Here is a 23,590-nt window from a genome sequence, read left to right as displayed (position 1 = left end):
TTGAGATTTTGCTGAAATATGGAGCATGGATCGTGTGCTTTAATAGAACTTTATGTGGCTCAGGACTTTTTGGGAGTTGGTATTTCAGCTTGCACAAATGTATCATCATCTTGTGATCTTGGCTTGGATGCTTCATCAAGCCCAACAGACAATGTAAATGAGGCAGACCCCACTTGAAGTAGCCCGCACTTAACATGTAAGCAACGCATCTACTGAAGAGTCATGTATTCCAGTGAGATACTTCAGGAACAACTTTCTCATCAAGATGAATATTTTTGTGATTAAATCTGGCTGATTATTTGGCTGGTGACTCAAAAAAACATGCTGTTTCATTTCTGGCGTGTTTGGATATGCATGTCAATGTGAAAAATTAAGCACTGCCATACTCTTTATATACTACACATAATGGCATCACAACATCTTTACATCTTTACATCATCTATCTTGGTTTACCAACAAATGTTAAAGAAAGGATGATGCACTTTTGGATTGCTTCTAAAATCATCATCATCATTCAATAGGTTATATATTGTTGATCTCCAGATTGCTTGATTCATTTTGATACAACTCAGTATCTTTGATGTAACTTCAATTTTAGCAGACATACCAACCACATACTGCTGGAATAGAAGTTATTAGAAGGTTATTTATTTCATTAAGCCACATACTGTATTCAGTTTTGGTCACCTCAATGTAAAAAGGATGTTAAGACTCTAGAAAGAGTCCAGAGAAGAGCAATACAGTTGATTAGGGAACTGGAGCCTAAAACATATGAAGAATGGTTACAGGAACTGGGAATGTCTATTTAATGAAAAGAAAGACTAAGGGAGACATGATAGCATTGTTTCAATATCTCAGGGATTGCCACAAAGAAGAGGGAGTCAAACTATTCTAATCAAGGGGAGAAGCAACTAAGAACTAAGGAGACAATTCCTGACAGTTAGAACAATTAATCAGTGGAACAGCTTGCCTCCAGAAGTTGTGAATGGAATTTTTAAGAAGATGTTGGATAACCATTTGTCTAAAGTAGTGTAGGGTCTCCTGCCAAGCAGGTGGTTGGACTAGAAAACCTCCAAGGTCCCTTCCAACTCTGTTGTTGTTGTGGTTGTTTTTGTCATTGTTGTTGTTGTTGTTATTATTATTATTATTATCATCATTATTATTAATCAGATTTCTATGCTGCTTCCCAGCGTGCCAAGTACCACTGTGACCACTTTCACTGCCTTATGCCAGAGTTGTTGCAGCTCGATTTTTAGATCTTCATATTTCACTAATTTCTCTAGCTGCTTCTCCTCAATTCTGCTCTCTTCTGGGATTGCGATGTCGATGATCCATACTTTCTTTTTATCCACAATCAGGATATCTGGTGTGTTATGTTTCAAAATTCGGTTAGTCTGAAGTCGGAAGTCCCACAGTAGTTTTGCTTGCTCATTTTCGACCACTTTTGGGGGCTTATGATCCCACCAGTTCTTTGCCAGTTAGATGGTAGTTTTGACACAAGTTCCAGTGGATCATCTGTGCCACAGCATCGTGTCTATGCTTGTAGTCAGTCTGTGCAATCTTTTTGCATCAGCTGAGTATGTGATCAATTGTTTCATCTTTTTCTTTACAGAGTCTGCACTTTGGATCATCTCTTGATTTTTCAGTTCTGGTTTTGACAGCATTCGTTCTAATGGCCTGTTCTTGTGCCGCCAGTATTAGTCCTTCTGTCTCCTTTTTGAGTGTTCCACTTGTAAGCCATGACCAGGTCTTTTCTTTATCCACTTTGCCTTCAATCTTCTCCAAGAACTGGCCATGCAATGCTTTGTTCTGCCAACTGTCCATACAACTTCAGGTCATCCATATATAGCAGGTGTGAGATTTCCGGTGAATTCCTAGCAGTTTGGTAGCCTAGGTTTGTTTTCTTTAGGATGAGTGACAGCGGGATTATAGCGATGATGAATAGCAATGGGGACAAAGAGTACCCCTGGAAGATGCCCCTTCTGATGTTGATCAGTCCGTAGTTTTCATTCCCAACAAAAAGCTCAGTCTTCCAATATTTCACTGCCTTTTCTATGAATTTCCTTATGTTTTCATTGACTCCAATGCAGGCATTTTATGATCCAGCTGTGTGGCAATGAGTCAAAGGCTTTCTTGTAGTCAATCCAGATCATGTATAGGTTTGTTTTCCTGTTCTTACAGTTCTCCAAAATCATTTTATCAATTAGGAGCTGGTCTTTCATACCTCTGCTTCGCCTTTTATTGTCATTTTGCTCCACTGGCATTATTATCATTATCATTATCATTATTATTATTATTATTATTATTATTATTATTATTATTATTATTGGAGCCATGCATAATAATGTATTGCCATTCATTTCTTGTTGTACAACATTGTTAGCTGATGGTTCCAGCCATTATCTTCAAAAGGAAAGAAAAGTATGCATTGAAAGCTGTCATAAGAGCTTAAATGATTTGCAAACAACTTTCTTGGTATTTCAACATAATGTGCCTTTATTGATTTAGTCTCAGTATTCTTTGGTACAATGATGATGACTTTGTTGTCAAGTTGTGCATTTAATCATCTCCCAAGTTCAAATAGTAATCTCCAGACATGATCAATGACAATGAAAGGTTGTGACTTTCTCTAATTTGTTCTTTATAAGCAAAAGAGATGTAATGTAGGAGGTTTTTGTTGTTGTAGTACTTTCTTCAATAATTCAACAATCTAAAAAAACAATCTCCATGATGAATTCCATTTCTATATTGACTGAATATATCTATATTCACTTGAAGATCCATGAGGTAAATTTGAATAAATTTGGCTTGTTGGTTAGTATCCAGCATTAAAGTGTCTGGTGACAAATTTGCTCTGGAAAAGTCACAGAAGGGTTCCATCCTTTCCTCGTTAGAGTGACATCATTGGTACCAAGAATAGCATTTGGAAGATACAGTTGTATTATCTGATGTTCTTCCTGAACCTCTTTGCAATAGGTTCACCATTGTTCTATAAAATGAGACGTTCACTAGAGTAGGTTGCAAATTGAACTATCCTGACCTTTCCCTTTAAACAACATAAATTGATGAAATAGAAATAGGAATAAAAATGCATGACAGTGAGGGAAGAATTTGGCTATAGCATCAACATCACCAGAAATATTACATTGTGCAAGTCATGCATAGAATACTATGTATGTGCCTAAACAATAATGGGATTGCTGTGAATGTTTGTGTGCCAGAGAAGAGACATAAATCAATAAAAATATCCATGCCTTCATGCATCTTAACATTGTTGTTTCTTTAAGAGCTATATGATGATTCAATTCATTGCCGCTGGGTGGTGAAGGGAGCAAGGGATTATGAGATTGGCTGGAAAACTGTCAAAGAATATTGAAAATGAAGATCATGTAATTGCAGTAGCAGCCACACAGCACAGGAGCAATCAGCAGTACTGAATCAGTCACACCTTTCCTAAATTTCATTTGTTTAGGAGCCATGAGTCTTAGGTTTTTGGACACCAGCAATTTAGCTCATTTGAGCATCTTAGTTCAAAAATTATTGGTGTGTGACACACTGTTTCACCCAGATAATGTGTGTTTGTGTTTATCATAAGGGGAAGGAAGATGATTAGATAACAACTAGATTGATGGCAATGTAACATATATGGTAGTACAGTACATGTAAAAAAAAACAGTTGAGAGACTGAAAAATAAATAATAAATATGATGTTCAATTGACTTCTTGGAAGGTAGAATATCGTGACTGACTTTGGATGGTGGCTTTGATCAATTCTAGGATCATAGAATTGCAATTTGAACTTTATCTTTTCCTTTAATTTGATTCTGAAATATTTGAACTCCAATTTCATATACAGATGAGAACTTTTTATCTGAGCAATAATTACATTGACAAAAAAATATTCCAAGGAAGTCCAGATCTGGCTTCAACAACCTTAATTATAACCATGCTTACAAATTATTAGCAAACTATGTTTATCCTACTATTTCTTTTTAAGCATGTTTTTATCAGCAAGCTTATGCCAAAAGCAAAGACAACCTTGTAAATTCAATGGTATGTAATGTGTTCTCTTTCCTTTAATATCTATTCTCTGTGAGATTGTGATTACTACTGTCATTTAGTAAACAGAGTGTAGGAATGTAATTACCAAAGCTTTAATTGTATAAGAAAATTAAGGGGGTTAACTGCCTCCTCTCTCCCCACCAGCATCTTGTTTTCTCTCTTTAATCAATAAACACCTGTTACCCTCCTTTCTCAGATTGGAGGATCTCTGAGCATCTCCCCTCATCCCTAAATGAACAGCAATCCCGTTCAAATTTGCAGCTGCCAGTTTAGGGTTAAGATATGAATCCAGGTAACAGAAACCAATGAGAGTACACCCAGTTGATGTTTGTGACATCATCCTACAGTCAGAGTACATAGAACAGCTGAGGTAGCTTTCAGCTTCAGTTCCAGTGCTATTATGATGGATGTTTACATCTCTTCATTGAGAGCCAATTATTTTGCTTTTGTGTGAGGCCCGAGAATCACTTGTGTTGCCTGCCTGTACAAAGACTCATTCACAAAGACTCAGTTGGATGCAGCTGAACAAATTGCTTTTTCTACTCTGGTGGTAAGAGAGTATTCTGCTTTCATCTTCCTTTTCAAAATGAAGGTGATGATGGATATCTGTCGATGCCTAAGAAAAAGGAGCTTGGTTTAGAATCCCGGAGCTCCTGCTGTTATGTTTAAATATTGCCTTTGTTATGAAAAGGTTAATTTTTAAAGAGAAAGAAAAACACGTGTGCCTGCCTGCTTGCCTGTCTGCTTGTCTGCCTGCCTGTCACAGTGAAATTCCAACAGTGTGACAAACCTATGCATATTTCCTTAAATATTTGGCACTTACTGGATAAATGTGTAATTCTGATCAGTTATTTACTGTAGTTTCCTGCCTGCTTTTTGTATGCACTCTAATCACTTCAGTAGAATGTATGGAAAAGCTTTTGTGCATAGAAGAATAATTTTACATCAAACTTTTAAAAAAATGCTCTGGGATAGTTTTGTTTCAGTGATATGACTGCAATAGTCATGATTATCAAATACATTGTTTGCATTTCTTCTGTATGAGAAGGTATCCTGGTTATATGTTCCTTATGATCAACATGTAAAATATACAACCTGAGAGTTGTGAAATGTCAGTTCTCTATATATGTGTATATGGAAATATGTTTCTGTGTTTGTCTATATGTGGGATTAAAAATTGCTATTATATCATGCACAAAGTAAAGCAGTGGTGATTATCTGTGGCTGTTCTTTATGAGTCTACTTATATGTACCCGCCTCATTTTGCAAGACAGTAAACACATGTAAAGCTCCTGAACTGCTGTAGATTTAAGAGATTAGCTGTGACAGTGACTCTGACAAATCAGATACAATAAATGTTTAATTGACTGAGGGAGTTGAAGGCTACTGTCTGAACAATCCAATAACCAATTGAAATAATCAAATAGTGTGAATAATAAGAACTAAACAGCAAACCAGAGTTAATTTAGAATGTTGAATTTCTATTTATGCTTGAAAGGTTTGGTTATCTTGAATATTTACCACTTGCCTTCTAGGGGCATTTTTTAAACTAATCTGATAAACTACGGTAAAAGTTGTTCTCTAATTATTACTGGAACTTTTATGCAGGAATGCCAATTATAATACCATTATTACTAATCTATAGCTATAATTTGTGATAAGATATTAATGGCCTAAGAGTTATACTAAATTGAAACAAAAGATTGTTACTAAAAAAATTGTTTACAATCATGAGCTTGCTTATTCATTTTTCCTTGTCTCAAGTGTTTTCACAGCAGCTTAAATTATTTACCATACCTGATTTAACTGTTTTGGTACATACTTGTCCCAAAAGATATGTTCAATGGAATAAACTGATAAATACACAGTGTAACAGATAAATAATAGAATTCCCTCTAGAATAGAATTATTGAATTCCCTCTTCCTATCATGAAAATAATAATCAGTGAGAGACCTCCTGGTTAATGGTTTCAGCAAGGAGACTCATAGAACTATGATATTGGATGACAAGTGACAATGTAGATTGAGTGTAAACTTATGGAGGTGAGATCACATAACTATCTCATTACATTTCCAGATCCCAGATTTTCAGTGTGAATGGATATTTCCCCACTTCACAGTCCAAACATCTGGAGATGGTAAGCCAAAGCTATAATGCCATTTTTCTTCAAACAGGCATGAGGATCTGAAGACAGTCCTTGTTCACCCAATTATGGGCCATATAGCATCTCTGAATCTATCTTCTTATTTTTCTCAGCTGTTTATTTAGAAATACATATTTATTTATGGAGTGTTATTTGTTTATAACACTATAATTAACATTTACTTTAAAAGCTTTGGTTAGTAGTTGTGCCTAATGAATTTTGGAAACACCAAGGAGGCAGCAAGGCAATTCAAGAATAAAACATGGCTTTTACAGAAGAAATTCTTGAGTAGGGAGGATGGAGAGTGAGAGTTACTCCACCTTAATTACGCTAGATAAAATCTGTGCAGGAGAATTGCTCTAGAAGGTGTTCAAGATTCTGTTCCATTGCCTATTAACAATGAAGATACTTCCCGAAGTCCAAGTGGTTCTTATTTCCTAAATTTGCAGTGCTTGACATTAATTTTGAAAGTCTCCTAAGTAATTCTACCACACAACTTGTAAGATAATTAAGGTGGAATGGTTCTGAATCTCCTAAACCTGTTCCCTCTGTGGACTATCTTCTGTAATAATCCCATTTCTTCCTTAATTATTTTTTCTGCTTTTCTCTCTTTGTATAGTCTGTTAGGCAGTGCAGTTTCTTTCTTTCTAGCTGTTTTGTGTTATGAATGATTCCAATTTCTTTTTAAGAAGAAGGTGATACATAATATAGTAACAACATCAAAAATATTCATTTTACAGTGAAAAGGGGCATTGGGACTTACCTGATACACCCTTTCTCATAGGGTGGAGCTAGCCTCCAAGAATGGGAAAGGAGACCACCCTTAGCCAATCAGGACTGAGTCTGAAAGGGTATAAATAGCACCTCCGTGCCTCAATTCCCCCTCCTTGGACAAGGGACGTAAGTCAGACTCTGCGTGCAATTTTCAAACCACAAAGCATACAAATCTAATTAATAATAATAATAATAATAATAATAATAATAATAATAATAATAATTTATTAACACAGAATTCATGTGCAACAAGAGAATGCAAACTAGAATCCACTGGTCAGATAGACCCAAGGAAAAGGGAGGGATTTGGAGGCTAGCTCCATCCTATGAGAAAGGACATATCAGGTAAGTCCTAACGCCCCTTCTCCATTGTAGGTGGAGATAGCCTCCAAAAATGGGACTTGCCAAAGTAGTCTACTCCTTGGCAGGGTTGTCTAAGTCTGGCTGGAACACCCACTGCCTGGCACCACCTGTTGCAACACCCTTCATCCAAAAGCCACCTCTTCTGAGGTGAAGATGTCCAGTTTGTAATGACGGATGAACAGTGTAGGTGAAGACCAGGTGAAAATCTCCTCGATTGTTGCCTGGTATTCCATGCAGCAGGGATGGCAGTGCTCTGTGTGGACTGTGCAGTCACATCGGGAAGACGTGGAAAGGACAACTGGTCATAAGAAGAGAAATAACAAAACAAATCCAGCACTCCACTATTGTGGAGGACACTTTCTCACCCTTAAAAGCATCCTTAAGAGAAATAAATAGTGCTTCCACCTTGCAAAAGTTTGACGTGCGCTGAATATAAATGTCTAGTGTGCATCTTGTATCCAAGAGGTGCCACTATCATTCTGCATCACTAGCAGGAGAAAGGTAAAAGGTAGGTAAAACAATTTCTTGAGATGTAGGATTTAACCTTTGGGACAAAGGTTGGGTCCAGTCTAAGTACCACTCTCTTCAGGTAGAACACACAAAGATCACCCCTGATGGAAAGAGTGGCTAACTCAGATATTCTACATGCAGATGTTACTGCTACCAGAAAAAGCACTTTATAAGTGAGTTTACACAATGAAACAGACTGTAAGGGCTCCATGAGAATGGTGAGCACTTTGGCCAAAACCCAAGTCAGGAAACTATGTACCACAGGTGGAGATGCATTAACACACACACACACACACACAAGAAACCTGCAAATCAGGATGGACAAAAAGCAAATCTAGCGATCCATATGACAGTACCATCGACAAAGTTGCCATCTGACGACAGAGCGTGTTGGGGGCAAGCTCCTTATCTAGTCCCTGTCACAGGAATTTGAGAATGGTAATGATGGTCAAATCTAACAGGGAGCACCTTGTTTGTGAGCACCAGGCATAGAAGGCCCACCAGGTGGCAGAATATATCCTGTCCATGGATTGTCATCTGAAGGCCAACATGATGTCTATAATGTCCTCTGGAACATTACAATGTTTCTGAGTGAGCTGCTCAAGCACTAGGCATTCAGTTGAAACCAGTGTGGATCTGGATGCTGAACTGATTCCTGGGCAAGTGACCATGAAACCCTGTTTAAAATGGCCAATGTAACTTTTGCACTAAGCCAGACCTAAAAATGGCAGCTGCACGCAAAGTCCCAATTTAAAATGGCCACCGGACCCTTTGGTGGGAAGAGCTGAGCCTGGCAAGGCTGAGGAGGCTGAAAAAGATGGCATTCTGAGGCCCACAATAGGAATGTGACAGAGTATAGTCACAGGCAAGGTCAACGGAAGGCAGCCAATGTGCAAATGAGACACTGTCAACCCCCACAGCACAATTGGCATCCTTCAAATAGCTGAGCGATCAGAAAGAAAGATAAGGGTTAAGCTCATCCAGCGATCCATGTGAGGAGCCCTGTGCTCTCCGGGGATTGCTGACGGGGAAGCCGAATGATCAGGAGGCAAGATAAAGAGCTTTGCTTGGTCCATGCCCACCTGGGTAGCTGCTTCTGGCCAACTCTGCTGCAGACTCTGTTCTTGGATTTCTCTTTTGCCCTCACCATAGTCAGCAATGTCAGTCAGCTGTAAAGCACTGACAGCAGATTCAAAGGTGAAGCCCAGCTGCAAGCCGATTGGCAATTAGATAAGCAGCAGAAAAAACAGCCGATTGATACCAGGTAAGTGGCCCCTCAATATGTACCTTTGGGAGTCTTGACAGTTGGCTTTTGGGACATAGGCCCCAACCAGGAAATCCCTGGTCCTTTAGCTGAATGAAAAAGGGACAGTCCGTCCCCCCCACCTTCACAGCTGGAATGCTATTTCATAAGTTGACAATAATAACAAGACCTTTGGCTGAAGGGACAAGCGGCAACTAGACTGATGCCCTGGGCTGCCTTCAACCCAAGTGCAATATCAGTGCACTTGGAGGGCTCGATCAGGGGTTTCGCAGAATCAGATGAAATATCAAGTAGGAGAAGTCTTGAGTGAAGAAAAGAAGAAACGTGTTCTTGGCTCAGGACTAAGTCAAAAGAGAGGGAACTGAGGCACAGAGGTGCTATTTATACTCTTTCAGACTCAGTCCTGATTGGCTAAGGGCGGTTTCTTTTCCCATTCTTGTAGGCTAGCTCCACCTACTATGGAGAATATTACTTTTGCTTTGTGACACAAATGGCCATTAGGATGAAACTATTGAAGCAATCATTTAGGACCTGCTTGCTAGTTTCTCATGACTATGATGCTTATGAAGCAAGAAATAGAGCTACTCTGTTTAGAACCCTAAGGCTAAAATCCTATATCCACTTACTCAGTGGGATTTCCTCTTGAATAGAAATGTATAGCATTGCAGTATTAGCCCACTGAAGGAGAAACAAATATATCCATATATCATTTCACCCCATCATAACCATAATGGCTCTCTGAGTCAGATTTCATATACTGGATTTATAGTCAGGCTCTTAAGCATTTTAAACAAAATAGTAACTCCCAAATAGCACTCTATTTCTACTACAAATAGAGCAAAAGAAAGTCAGTGTGTGTTTTCTGCACAAATAAAAGTACCCCACCCCTCTTATTTTGCATCAGGATGCTTTATCAGCACGTCAAACCTCATTTCCATCAGAAATTAGATTTATTGTTGTGGATGATGATGTTGATTTTAAGTATGGTAAAACAGATAGCACTGTGGCTGTTAGAGTGATAGAATAATACTAGATAGATTGAGCTCAAAACCATTCTCCATTATACTTACTCGATGACTCAGACTGTTGTTTATTCTAAAATTACACAAGTTTAAGAATGAATTTTGTATGGTGCCCCAAAGGAAAAAATAAGTATCCATATATACTGGAGTATAAGTCAATATTTTCAGCACAAATAATGTGCTGAAAAATCCAACCTCGACTTATACTAGAGTCCCTGACTTTCACTGACCTGAAAACTGTCCCAAAGCTCCACAGTTCTGATGTGAAAGGCAGGGAGGAAAGAAACCTCATGGCTGGCAACAAGTGGTTTTTTTTTCTTTCTGCTCTTGCTACCCCTCAGCTGCCTGATTGGCAGCAGGCTGAACCAATCACAGCTCCTCCTCTACACAGAAAGGAGGCACTGAGAGAGCTATCTGATTGGCAGCAGGCTGTACCAATCACAGCTCCTCCTCTACAGGAAGCACTGGGGGAAGTGGCGGGAGGGTTGAAGAGACTTTCAGAATGAAGGAACCATGGCTTTCTCTTCTGATTAAGCCAGCAACAATATTTTACAAGTAAATAAAATGTACAAGTAAAATGTAAGTTACCCATTTAAATTTGATTAACAGGATAGGTTATTTTGTAAGAAACTGTTGCTTAAAGTGGGGATAACTCTGTGTAATTAAACTTTTTCTTCCAACTATACTTCTCATACCCAAGAAGATTGTTAATGCTGACTTGTTTAAAACAATACAAAGGTTAGGATAATATAATAGTATGAATTTTGTCATTAATCATTTGTTCTACATAATTAATATGAATAGATTTACCTTTTTTAAAGAGTATGATTACTCCTTATGCAAGATATATGTATGTATGTATGTATGTATGTAGAAGAAAGATTTTACAATTAATGATTGAGTAACCCCGAATTGTTATTTACTGATCTATTGAGATAGTAATAATGATTTTAACTTATGAAATACGTTTTAAATGGAAAATCTGAATATTTATCATATAGAAGTTTGATTTAAGCAATTGTTTTGAAAGAATATATGAAATCCCAATTATTAAGAAAATTATAATGATATTGTAATGAAGATTAAGATAACAGGTTTTAAGATTAAGATAACATTCCTAAATATATTTTAAGAGGTTTTTGGAATTTTAAAAAAAGAAAGATTTTGGAAGGGGAGGAAGAAAGATGCAAGAAATAAAAAACACTTTGGAAGGAAAAAAGTTACATAATATAATAATAACAACAGGGTTGGAAGGGACCTTGGAGGTCTTCTAGTCTAACCCCTTGCCTAGGCAGGAAACCCTACACTACTTCATACAAATGGGTATCCAGCATCTTCTTAAAAACTTCCAGTGTTGGAGCAGTCACAACTTTTGGTGGAAGGCTGTTCCACATATTCATTGTTCCAACTGTCAGGAATTTTCTCCTTAGCTCTAAGTTGCTTATCTCCTTGTTTAGTTTCCACCCATTGCTTCTTGTTCTGCCCTCAGGTGCTTTGGAGAATAGGTTGACACTTTCTTCTTTGTGGCAAACTCTGAGATATTGGAAGAATGCTATCGTGTCTCCCCTGGTCCTTTTTTTCATTAAACTAGATATACCCAGTTCCTGCAACCGTTCTTCATATGTTTTTTTTATTCTCCTACAAAAACAATTTTAAGAAGCTATAATAGAAGAATATTCCATTTTTATAAGTTACCAGTAGCCACTGTATTTTCTACCCTGGACTTATATTCAAGTCAATAAGTTTTCCCAGTTTTTGTGGCAAAAGTAGGTGCCTCGACTTATAATCGGGTCGACTTATACTCGAGTATATACGGTAAGTTAATAGTTTGTATTAATAATAAAAGTTATTAATAACAAATCGTATATTTCATGAGAAAGTCTAGTTTCTCAAATTTAATATTTCAGAAGTTTGGAATCTCCAGATATTACCAGCTGGCATGGCCAATGATGAGGGATTTGGGGATTTATAATTTGACAATTGTTCTGTTCCCCATTTGTATAAAAGTATAATCCATAACCCATGTGATTAAAAATCACTGACAATTTTATTCTCAGTGATTTTTGTAATTCCATTTTAACATTGCCCAGTTGGGCAGCCATTACTTGATTTAGGAATAAGTTCTACTATGCTTACCAGGTGGGGGTTGCTACTTACCGCTGCTACTGATGCAATGCATGTTCAGTTTTGGGGCGCTGGGATGCGCACGCATGCACACTTATGACACAGAGCTGCATGCACAGCTTCATTTTAGCTACCGGTGCACAGTGTGGCGTGTACTAGGTTACAACCCAGTACTGATGCTTACCTATACTTCTGAATAAATCTGCATAAAATATGTAATAATTTATGTAAAAGAAATTCCACATTATTATTATATTATTATTATTGCAGCCTTGAAAGACCATGGTATCATACTCTGGATTGTTGTTGTTGTTGTTGTTATTATTATTTCTTTCTATCTATTATAAGGGCTTTACAACAGATGCTATTTTCTATAATACTTAAAAGAACTGTTTGGAAAAATATGTAATATTAAATATCCTGAATAAATATTATATTTTTCAGAAGATGTATACAAATATTACAAGTACATTTATTTTTATTTATATATGGAATAGTAATTAATAGAAGTTGGCTATTATGTCTTTTTGTATATGAAACATTTTCATAATAAAGGGGACTTAAAACAGCTCAGTAATGCTTTGGCATCTATTTTCATTCCACTAAATCTTTTAAAAGACAAATTCCTGTTGTAACTATCCTATGTTGGGTGATAGACTAGCAAAATTACATTGTGTGTGGTGTTTGGGGGGGAGGGTTGGTGGTGGTGGGGTTTGTTTGTTTGTTCAGCATTTATGCATCTCTTTTTATACTTATGGGGTTATTTGGCCTTGGAGAGATTAGGATTTCTGGTAATTCCAGAAAAGATTAAGTTCTAAAGGGTGAGTAAATAACAAGAGCTACTATTATAAAGATTAGAGCATACTACAAGACAATATTTAAGAGTACTGATACCATTAAAACTAAATTATATGTTTAGTTTTCATGACCACTCATTTGTGTCCATATCCAATTCAGGTTTTCTGAATTTACTTTTAAAGCTCCTAAGCATGGGAGCCAAATAATTTATTTTATTTTACTAACTTACTCACTCACTCACTCACTCACTCACTCACTCACTCACTCACTCACTCATTTATTTATTTATTCATTCATTTTGTCCAATGCACAATAAAACACAATGCACAGTAATACACAATGAAGATTATTCTCTCAATTTTCTCATATTGGTTTCCAAATGGGGTGGGTGGGTCTTACCCCCTTTTTATGTCTCTATAAAGATTTAAGTCTTGTTTATTATGGAGCTCCTATTCTTCAAACCTCCATCCCAAATACTAATTCTACCATATATTCATGGAATCATAGAAACAGAATTATAGAATTAAAAGTTGAAAAAGTCTATTTAGACCATCATGTTTCACCCACTGCAGAGTGAATGAATTCCAACTAAAACATTGCTAACAAATGGCAGTCCAGTTTCTGTTTAATTATATTCAATAAAGATGAGTGCATTACTTGATGATAATTAATCATCAAAGCGTTCTTACTGTTTTGGTTAATATTTAAGCAGAATATATTTTCTTCTACCCGTACTTTGAGACAATTGCTCCAATCCTGCATTCTTTCAAAATCTGGGAGATTTTGATTTTATTCTGTGTGATAGTGTTGCAGTATCCTACTTAGTCTTACATTTTCAAGATTAAACTTATTGATGTCTTAATCTTGTCAGTCTTCTGTGAATGCTTCAGATGAAAAGAAAGAAGTAATATACTGTATTTGCCTCCTATTCCAATCCTTTCCTCATAAATGGTACAAATTGTAAGTGAGGATTACAAAGTGATCTTACTTATTCATGCTACACCTTTATTTGATGGTCCATATTCTGTTTTCTCAATGTTATTTATGTATGTAATTGGAACATTTAAATATTACTATCAGTGGTAGGTTGCTCCCAGTTTGGACAGTTCTTAGAACCAGTACCACCAGTAGCAAGCCACAGTAGCCCCAGTAGCTTCCGGCCCAGGAAGCTTCTGTGCATACAAAGCAGCAGCAAAATTATTTACAACCCATCACTGATTACTATGTACTAAAACATATTGAAAATAATAATAAAAAATACCAGAAGACTTTTTTTGAGGTGGTGGTGGTGAAACAAAATGTATGGTTATAATAATGTGTTTAGTGATACAATTGTATATCTTAAAAACCACAATGCTAACTTTTGTTTATCAGAATGTAAATCTCATTCCTGCTTCTGTAGTGGGCAAATATTTGCTTTTAGATTCTGAATGTGATGTACAAACCTGCTTCATTATTATTATTTTTTTAAGTATTCCATAAGGTCACCATCTACTTAAATCTTTTATATTTGTAGCAACACTTCATTGCATCTCTATTCTCTTTCTCTCATACAAACACAAATATAACAAAGCAGCAAGGCTCAACTGTCAAGGACCATGCCTCTTTACTTGTTAAATAGAGAGTAGGGAAAAAAGGAGGCCTGCATTTATTTGCATATTTTTAAGTTTGGCTAAATTAAATCCAACTATCCTGAGACTTATGTGTTAGAGTACCTTTTTTGGCTGAAGGCCAAATACTCCCCTTGAAATGTAGACCCCATTCTATTCAAGTCAAGTCCCACATATCTTGGTATTTTAACTTTAAGTTAAAAGTGATAGGTTTTAGGAATTGAAGCTGAGGCAGTAGCTCCTAGTTCAGACATTCTGAATGTGAGCCCTCGATACTGTAATTCCCAGAATTCCAAACATTTGCCCATTCAGAATGTCTACAATATGGGGATTCTCATTTATCCAGGTCATGATTGTCCCAAAGATGCTTTTCAAAAGGCAGCTGAACTGTTTGGATTTTTTCCCTTTCCCTTTTAAAAAGCACCTTTGGCTTTCTCCATGCTACTTTCAAATTTTGGAAATTATAAATATAGAATATCTGAAGGGTGCAAGTTGGACAAAAGCTGATTATACCACACTTTTGCCAACAACGTACAATATCAAAATGAACACACGCAGAGAGACACAAACACACAGAGACAGATACGCACAAAAAACTTGTGTGTGTGTATGTATGTGTGTATGTATGTATGCATGTGAATATATATATGAAAGTCTTGGCATATTCGGGTTTCTTCCCGTGTAGGATTTAGAGATTTCTGGCGATGTTTCAACGAGGTCCCACTCGTCATCTTCAGGCTGGTGCTTCTGTCCTTGTTCTAGGGCGAACACAGCTAGACCTGAGCTGCCTTCCCTTTATAAATACTGGTGAATGGGTGTGGTTTGATGGCTCAGCTGATGCAAGCTGTGTTGAAACTTCCTGGTGAGTCAGTGGGATAACACCTGGGGGTGTTGATGTAATTGATGTATGCTGATTAGTATACTACAAACACTAGCTTGTATTTTTCCTTCTGCTTAGAATCTTTAGTCCCCTCTAGTGTCCACTTACTAAAATCATAAAATTACATATATTTGTTATGGACCAAGATAGCCAAAATAGTTCTCATTCCCATGAGAATTTTATATATATATAGTTAATTTCCATATCTTACAGTAAAGGTCAATGTTCCAAATATAACTTTCTTAGATCAAAATCTTGTTTAGCTTTTCACTGCTTATTGCAAATTATTTAAGTTCTTGTAATTATTATTATTATTTATTCAGAGGTGAAATTAATCTCGTCATCTCGCAACTTTACAAACCTGTTTTATGAAGGCCTCTAATAGCTTAAAATGGTTAATAGGCAATTTCCGAAAATGATTAGAAAATTAGTCTTGCATACTTAGTGTCCTTTAAAACACTCCACCTCAGTTACTTTATCTTCTTCCACCATTAAAACCAATTGCACTCCTGTATGGAGTATCTGCCTGGAGCACACATGGGCATTTTAAGAAAAATTTTAAACCAGAGTATATGCATATGTGTAAGTTCCTAAAGGAAATCAACCCTGACTGTTCTTTGGGAGGACAGATGTGAAGCTGAAGCTCAATTACTTTGGCCACATAGTGAGTATACAGGGCTCATTGGAAAAGACCCAGATGTTAGGAAAGAATGAAGGCAAAAGGAGAAGGGAATAATAGAATATAAGATGGTTAGACATTGTCATTGACAAAATGATCACAAATTTGGGCAAACTCTAGCAGACAGTGGGAAATGGGTGGCTGACATGCTATGGTCCATAGAATAGCAAAAAGTTGGACATGAGTTAGCAACTGAACAACAAATGCATGTGAGTATGTGTACATTATACTTCCTCTCTCTATCCCACCTCACATGGATCTCTTGAGATGAAAGTTCTTAAGACAGGCTGATATGTGGTACATTTAGAAGCATGAAAAAAATTAGATTTCAAGTTTTTTGTTTCAAAGTGAGATGAGTAGTACATAAATTTAATAAATAATGATAATCTTTCCTCAAGTGTTACTGCAGACAAACAGGTTGAACTATTTATACAACATTCAAAATGAATACTTTGGAACAATTCAATCCAATTTACTAAAAAAAGATAAAACAATGGGAATTGTTTCTCTTCAGTTTATTCTTGCTTTCCATTTCATAACAAATTATAATATAGACATAAATTAATGTATATATCATTATATAATATGATCCATTGATAATTCTAGGGCTGCTGTCTCAGCCTGAAAACTTCATTTAAACAGATGTTCCAAAGTTTCAGGGTAAGCTAATAAACTTCCTTTTCTTAGTGCTTCCATATATCTACCACTCAGTCATATTATTGGCTGTTGCTTAAAATATACTGATGCTTTATTTATTTTCCCCACTTCCATCTCTATGAAGAGTCTCAAGATTCCATTTGTAGTGTCTCCATTTCTCCAAGACTCCATCTGTAGTATCTCTTTATGCATTTTAATAGCATAATTTATAAAGATGGTGACAGAAATACTCAGTGATATCTTTCTTCCATATGTCATGCATCTCCATGGAACAAGACCATTGAATGCGACAAGATTTACCTTTGAGTAAATGTTAACTAAATTTAACTGACCCTGTTACTACAGTATTCAATTTATCTACTATAGATCTGCACCAATTTATATTCAATTTCTTTAAAACTTTCTCTTTAATGATACAGCAATGCTTCTTCAAATGATCTTCGGTTAATAAGTGATTTACCAATTGCCTTATTTCTCAAAATTTTATTTTGGCTAGTAAGGTAAGCAATCAATCTGTCATGGAAATAGAACTGATTGCTTTCTATAGTCACTAAGAGATCCCCATATCATATTAATCATAAGAAAAAAAATAAGCTGTTGCATTATTAAATAATAATTTCCTTGGAGACATTCCAAGTTAAAATCTCAATATATCTCACCTTAGTGTCATCTTATATCATTTAAATTTTGGTAAGTATAGCTTTTCAATGGTTCCAAAAGACAGGCATTGAAAATCAAATAGTGGTTCAGTAATATAGATTTCAGAATTAAGAACATGCTATTATCCAATAACCCAAAGCTTTAAACTAAATAAATTAATAATACAGATAGAGAATAGAATAGAATAGAATCCATTTTATTGAGCCCAAAGTTTATGTTGCTAAGCAAGAAAATAGTTAAATGAATATTTCACCATTTTACAAACTTTCTTGCCACAATTGTTAAGTGAATCACTGCAGTTGTTAAATTACTAACATGGTTTTAAAATGATTCTAGCTTCCTAATTAACATTGCTTGTGAGAAGGTTGACAAAAGTGATCATATGACTCCAGGATATTTCAACTGTTGCAAATATAACTCATTTGCCATGCATCTGAATTTTATACTAAATTTACACTAAACAAAGTATTGCAAGTTTAGGACTAACTGTACTGTATTTTATAATAAATTAGCAAGAACTATATTTTTAATTATTTCCTTTAATAATGCCAAGCCAGCGACTTACTGCCGGCCGGATTTGCTGTGGTGCCGGGGAAACGCGGTCCCTGGCACAGCCGCCATTTTGTTGGCCAGAATCTTGTGATATTTTGCGAGATCCCAGCCAGGCCTATCATCAGCGCCAGCCGATTACGTCGTTCGGGGCATCGCCAGCCAGCCCTTTATAAAGGGCTGCGCTGGCTTGGGGCTTCCTTTTCGCCCCGCCGATGAGCAGGCGAAGACCCTCCCTCCCTCCCTATCTTTCAGTGTGCTACAGGGGTCGCCCTTAGGGGGCCGAATAGGAATTTTTGGCGGTCTCGGCATTTTACCTGCGACCATTTTTTCACCTATTCCATACTGCAGTGCAGGATGGATGGTTAGGGGGTGTTTTGTTATTTGATTAGTTCTAATTGGCTTGCCTTTGGTCATTGGGTTGGCAGGTTAGGGGCGAAATTAGGAGGTGCTAGTAACTGCGTGTTCTCCATTGGGCATCTTTGGGGATGATTGGCAGATTCTCTCCAAGGGCTCATGGTGGCTTTTGAACTGGCCTGAGCAACTGGGGAGAAGTTGGCTCTGGGTCTCATCCATTTCAATTGCCTTTCAGGGGTTGGACGGTGAGACCTCCCAAATGCGTTGCATGGCTTGGATCCAGGTGAGGGTGTGGTCCCCTTCACCTGGATCAACATGGACCTACGCCCTGAGTTGCCCAGGAAGTTTTTGTTATGTCATTTCCGCCCCAAATGTTCTTAGTTGACCTCTGCAGGTCCCATTTTAGTTTTGAATTAAATAAGTTTATTTAATTAATAAAAATGGCCCAGTTTAAATCCAACTCTGTGTCCGGGTTGTTATTCCGCTTACGCTGCAATCTGTTTTGCAAATAATATTTCAAGAGAGTGGGAAAATAGATTTCTATTTTTCTTTCTTCTGTTCTATCTATAAATAATAGAGAAAAAAGATTTAGAATTGAGGAAATGACATGGCTGACCAGAGACATAATCAAATCATCACGTATGGATGACTCCAAAAACCACCAAGTTAACTCCTATCCTCCAGTAATGAAAAAGAGACCATAAAGAGGAAAACTAGAAGATAAGACTAAGAAGGGGAATAAAATTAGCAAGCCAGTCATCTTCTGAGAGCTAACACCAAGAACCAGACAAATAAATAAAACACAGGAGAATGAAAATATTTGCTTAACAAAATATGAAAAGGTAGGGGGTGTCATCTGGTTGCCTTGGCAATTCTCCCTAATGCAATGCAATTAGTGTGTACTTTTTTCATGATACACATGTTTTGTGCATACTTTTATCCACTCTACACTGTGCGCTATAGCGCAGAAGGTTTGAGACCTCCACGCAGCAGTTTCCAATTCCAGCACAGATCTATAACCATCCATGGTAGTTAAACAGGGGGGAATTGGGGGGGGCGGAGTGGCGAAGGCTTTTCTGCACCGAATGGCACGCGCGCGCGCGCGAGCTCCCTATTCTGCTGCCGGCCCTCTTCAGCTTCTAGATCAGCAGCTGCAGAGTCAGGCAAATGGCAAGCAAAGAGCTGTTTTCTTCAGGGAGGGGCCGCCCGCTCCGCCACCCTTCTCTTGGCGCTGATCAATCGCCCTCCAGCAGAAGGGAGGAGGAGGAAGAAAGGCGACCTCACAGAGGGGAGCCAAGGAGGAGCGACCTGTGCTTTTGTAATGTTTACCTGCTGGATGGTCAATCTTTCCCTGAAGGATGGCGATTGACCATCCAGCAGGGAAAGCTTAGAAAAGCACAGATAGCTCATTCTTGGCTCCCATCTGTGAGGTCGCTTTTCTTCCTCCTCCTCTTCCTTTGCCTGCCGGGCTCTGTCGCTGCCATCGCAGCTGCACCCCCCACCAGAAGAGAGTCTGCCTCTTCCCGCATCTACCTCCAAGTCCTGCAGCCCTTCTTCTGGATTATGATGAGAGAAAGGAAAAGGGAGAGGAAAGAGAGAGAAAAACAGAAATGAATGTGAGAGAAATGAGAGCAAAAAAGAGGAAAAACAAATGAGAGAGAGAAGTGGGGGTAGAGGGAGAAGTACACACAAATGAGAGAAACCTGGAGGGAAAGAATGAGAGAGAGGGAAAAGAGGGAAAAGAGAGAGAAGTGGAGAAAAAGAGAGAAAAGGGAAAGAGAGGGAGGGAAAGAGGGAAGTGGAGAGGAAGGAAGGAAGGAAGGAAGGAAGGAAGGAAGGAAGGAAGGAAAAATGTAGGGAACAAGGAAGGAAAGAGGAAAGGAAGGAAGGAGGGAGGAAGAATGAAATGAATGGAGGGACAGAGGAAGAAAAGGTTTTTTGGGGGATGTAATTTTTTTTAAATTTTTCTCTCAACTTACATTCAAACAATAGTGTACCATCTAATTTTCCGTGAATAAAATGCAGTATTTTGTTAGTAACTAATATCAATCATCCAAAAAGTTGCAAAAGTTTGTTTTTTCTAGTTTTGTCATCCAGTTACATACATTTTCTTAAATTTCCTCCTTAATGGTCCTTCAAAAAGTACACCACCAATTATATTTCTAACTTATTAACCATTATGCCAAAGTGCTTCCTTCTTTCTTTACACATTTTTCTATAAACCAAGAAAACGTTGTATAGCAAATCAGATGTTAACAAAAGAAAATTAAAAACAAAACATAAACATATACAAAAATCAGACTTCTTCCCCCTCTAAATAGTACATTTACCTAATCCCAAATTTAAAAATTATTTCAGCCCATCTAACATTTAGCCAATTAATACTTATCTACATTTCTTACTTAATTATCAATCTTAAATTTCAGTCAATTTGAGAAAAGAAAAAAAAGGGAAAAAATTTCAAATATTCTCTATTTTCAATCAATTAAAAATCATTAACATCATTAATCTCCCCAACAATTCTAAATTCAATTCTATTTATGCATTAATCCAAATCAGTATCATCTACCACATTATAATAAATACTTCTAACTTTATTAAAACAGATCTGCAATTCATAAATGAATATACAGTGATCCCCCGGTTATTGCATCCCTGACCATTGCGAACAGGGTAATTTGCGATTTTTCAACCCGGAAGTCAAAATACCATCTACGCATGCGTGCCCTTTTTTTTCTATGGGCACGCATGCGTAGATGGCAACCGGGAGATCAGCTGCTGGGCGGCTTCCCTGGGTCTTCCCCCTCTTGCTGGCATCAGCGAGGAGTTTCCCCACCGCCCACGCAAACTCCTCGCTGCCGCTCGCCCGCCCTTCGCCTGCCCACGCCGTTCGCTCCCCCTCTTGCTGGCGGGAGGGCGAGAAGCCCTCCCCAGCACCCGCTCGCCCGCCCTTCGCCGCTCGCCCGCCCTTCGCCCTGGCGGAGAAATTCCAGCCCCCACCTGGTCCCGCCCGATCCTCCTCCCTGAGGCAGCTCGCCCTCCCATGGCCGCTTCCTCCACCCTCCATCGCAAGCCCTCGCCACTGCAGCCAACGCACGCTGCGATCTTCAAGCCCGGCTCCTTTCGGCCCAGCATCCCGGGCCAAGCAGCTGCCTTCCGTGACTGAGCCTGGCTGGCCCGGAAGATCGTAGCGCGCGTTGGCTGCAGCGGCGAGCGAAGCCAAGCCGGCAGCAATGTCGCCGCCGCTGCAGCCAACGCGCGCTACGATCTTCCGGGCCAGCCAGGCTTAGTCACGGAAGGCAGCCGCTTGGCCCGGGATGCTGGGCCGAGAGGAGCCGGGCTTGATCCGCTGAGCCTGGCTGGCCCGGAAGATCGTAGCGCGCGTTGGCTGCAGCGGCGGCGACATTGCTGCCGGCTTGGCTTCGCTCGCTCGCCGCTGAGGAGCCGAAGATTGGGGGGGCGGCGCGGCGAGCGAGCGAAGCCAAGCCGGCAGCAATGTCGCCGCCGCTGCAGCCAACGCGCACTACGATCTTCCGGGCCAGCCAGGCTCAGCGGATCAAGCCCGGCTCCTCTCGGCCCAGCATCCCGGGCCAAGCGGCTGCCTTCCGTGACTGAGCCTGGCTGGCCCGGAAGATCGTAGCGCGCGTTGGCTGCAGCGGCGGCGACATTGCTGCCGGCTTGGCTTCGCTCGCTCGCTCGCCGCTGAGGAGCCGAAGATTGGGGGCGGCGCGGCTCTTTTAAAACATCGCCGCCGACATGGGGGGCTTGCTAGCACCCCCCCAAACCTGGGTTGGGGGTTCGGGGGGTGCTAGCGAGCCCCCCATGTCGGCGGCGATGTTTTAAAAGAGCCGCGCCGCCCCCCAATCTTCGGCTCCTCGCTAGGGCTGCAGAAGTTTAAAACACCATCTGCACATGCGCAGATGGTGTTTTTACTTCCGCAGCGCTACTTCGCGAAAACCTGCTCGTTGCGGGGGGTCCTGGAACGGAACCCTCGCAACGAGCGGGGGATCACTGTATCTAAATAGAAAAAATAATTAAAGTTAAAAAAGAGCAAACAAAACAATACTCCAAGCTTAATCAACCCTTCTCAAACTCCAATTTCTTTAATCTGAGCTGAACTTTGAACTGAACACTTTTATTTTTTATTTTTTGTATCCCCCTTTAATCCCTTTTTCCATTTTATTCTTTCTATTCTTCCTTCTAGGAAGGAAGGACTTCGTTAGAAAAATAAAGGGTTTATTGGATCAAACTTTGGACACTTGACAATGTAGTTATGAAGGTGGCAATGTCCCAGGGTTATGTGAACATCTTTTGGGATCTTCTGACAAGCAACTGCATGGATTCACTTAACAAGTGTGGCAAGAAAGGTGGCAAAGTGAGGCAGAACTCACTTAATAATTGTCATACTCAGGAGATAGAAATGTTGGCCTCCATTGGGGTCAGAACAGAAGTTGAGGATTATCTGTCTGACCAGTGCACTCTTTTAGAAGCAGATCAGGAGTCCATTTTGAACCTCCACAGAAAACACCTAGGGGAGAAGGCAGATTGTCCTCGACTTACAACGGTTCATTTACTGACTGTTCAAGTCGCAACAGCCTTGAAAAAAGTGACTTATGCCCCTTTTTCACGCTTATGACCTTTGCAGCAGCCCCACGATCGTGTGATCAAAACTTGGCTGCCGTTTCATATTTATGACCATTGCTGTGTCTTGAGGTCATGTGACCCCCTTTTGTGACTGTCTCACAACCAAAGAAAATGGGGGAGGGGGGGCAGAGAAGCCAGGTTCACTTAACAACCAGGTTTCTAACCAATCCATGCCCAGGCATGAAAATGTGCCGCTCAGACATTAAACCTTTCCGCCCACACTGAAAAAAATGTAGAGGGAACATTGCGATTACAAGTGCACTAGAGTGCCTTCCGTCCCCTGTCCTATTGCTCTCCTATTCCTTTCTTCTATTCCTATATCTGTTCTTCTATTTTTTCATTGATATGTTCTATTACTATATCTTCTTTTCTATTCTTTCATAGATATATTTTACTATGAGTATCTCCTGTATAACCATCATGTATTTTACTATGTGTATATATACATACCCACTAAAACTCTCATTGTGCATTGGACAAAATAAATAAATAA

At 38.9% G+C, this 23,590-nt stretch overlaps 1 long non-coding RNA gene across 1 annotated transcript in view; it reads left to right on the top strand.

The window, feature by feature from the left end:
• The window catches only part of LOC139168989 (uncharacterized), a 56,987-nt gene that overhangs the window by 18,976 nt on the left and 14,421 nt on the right, over nt 1–23,590 (top strand). Inside the window, exon 2 of the long non-coding RNA XR_011559411.1 lies at nt 6,140–6,200. This is a non-coding gene — a long non-coding RNA (uncharacterized lncRNA). The remainder of the gene's footprint in view (nt 1–6,139; nt 6,201–23,590) is intronic.

This window comes from Erythrolamprus reginae, chromosome 6 (genome assembly GCF_031021105.1).
Source record: "Erythrolamprus reginae isolate rEryReg1 chromosome 6, rEryReg1.hap1, whole genome shotgun sequence".
Taxonomy (NCBI): Eukaryota; Metazoa; Chordata; class Lepidosauria; order Squamata; family Dipsadidae; genus Erythrolamprus; species Erythrolamprus reginae.
This window is presented reverse-complemented; position numbering and strand designations above follow the sequence as displayed.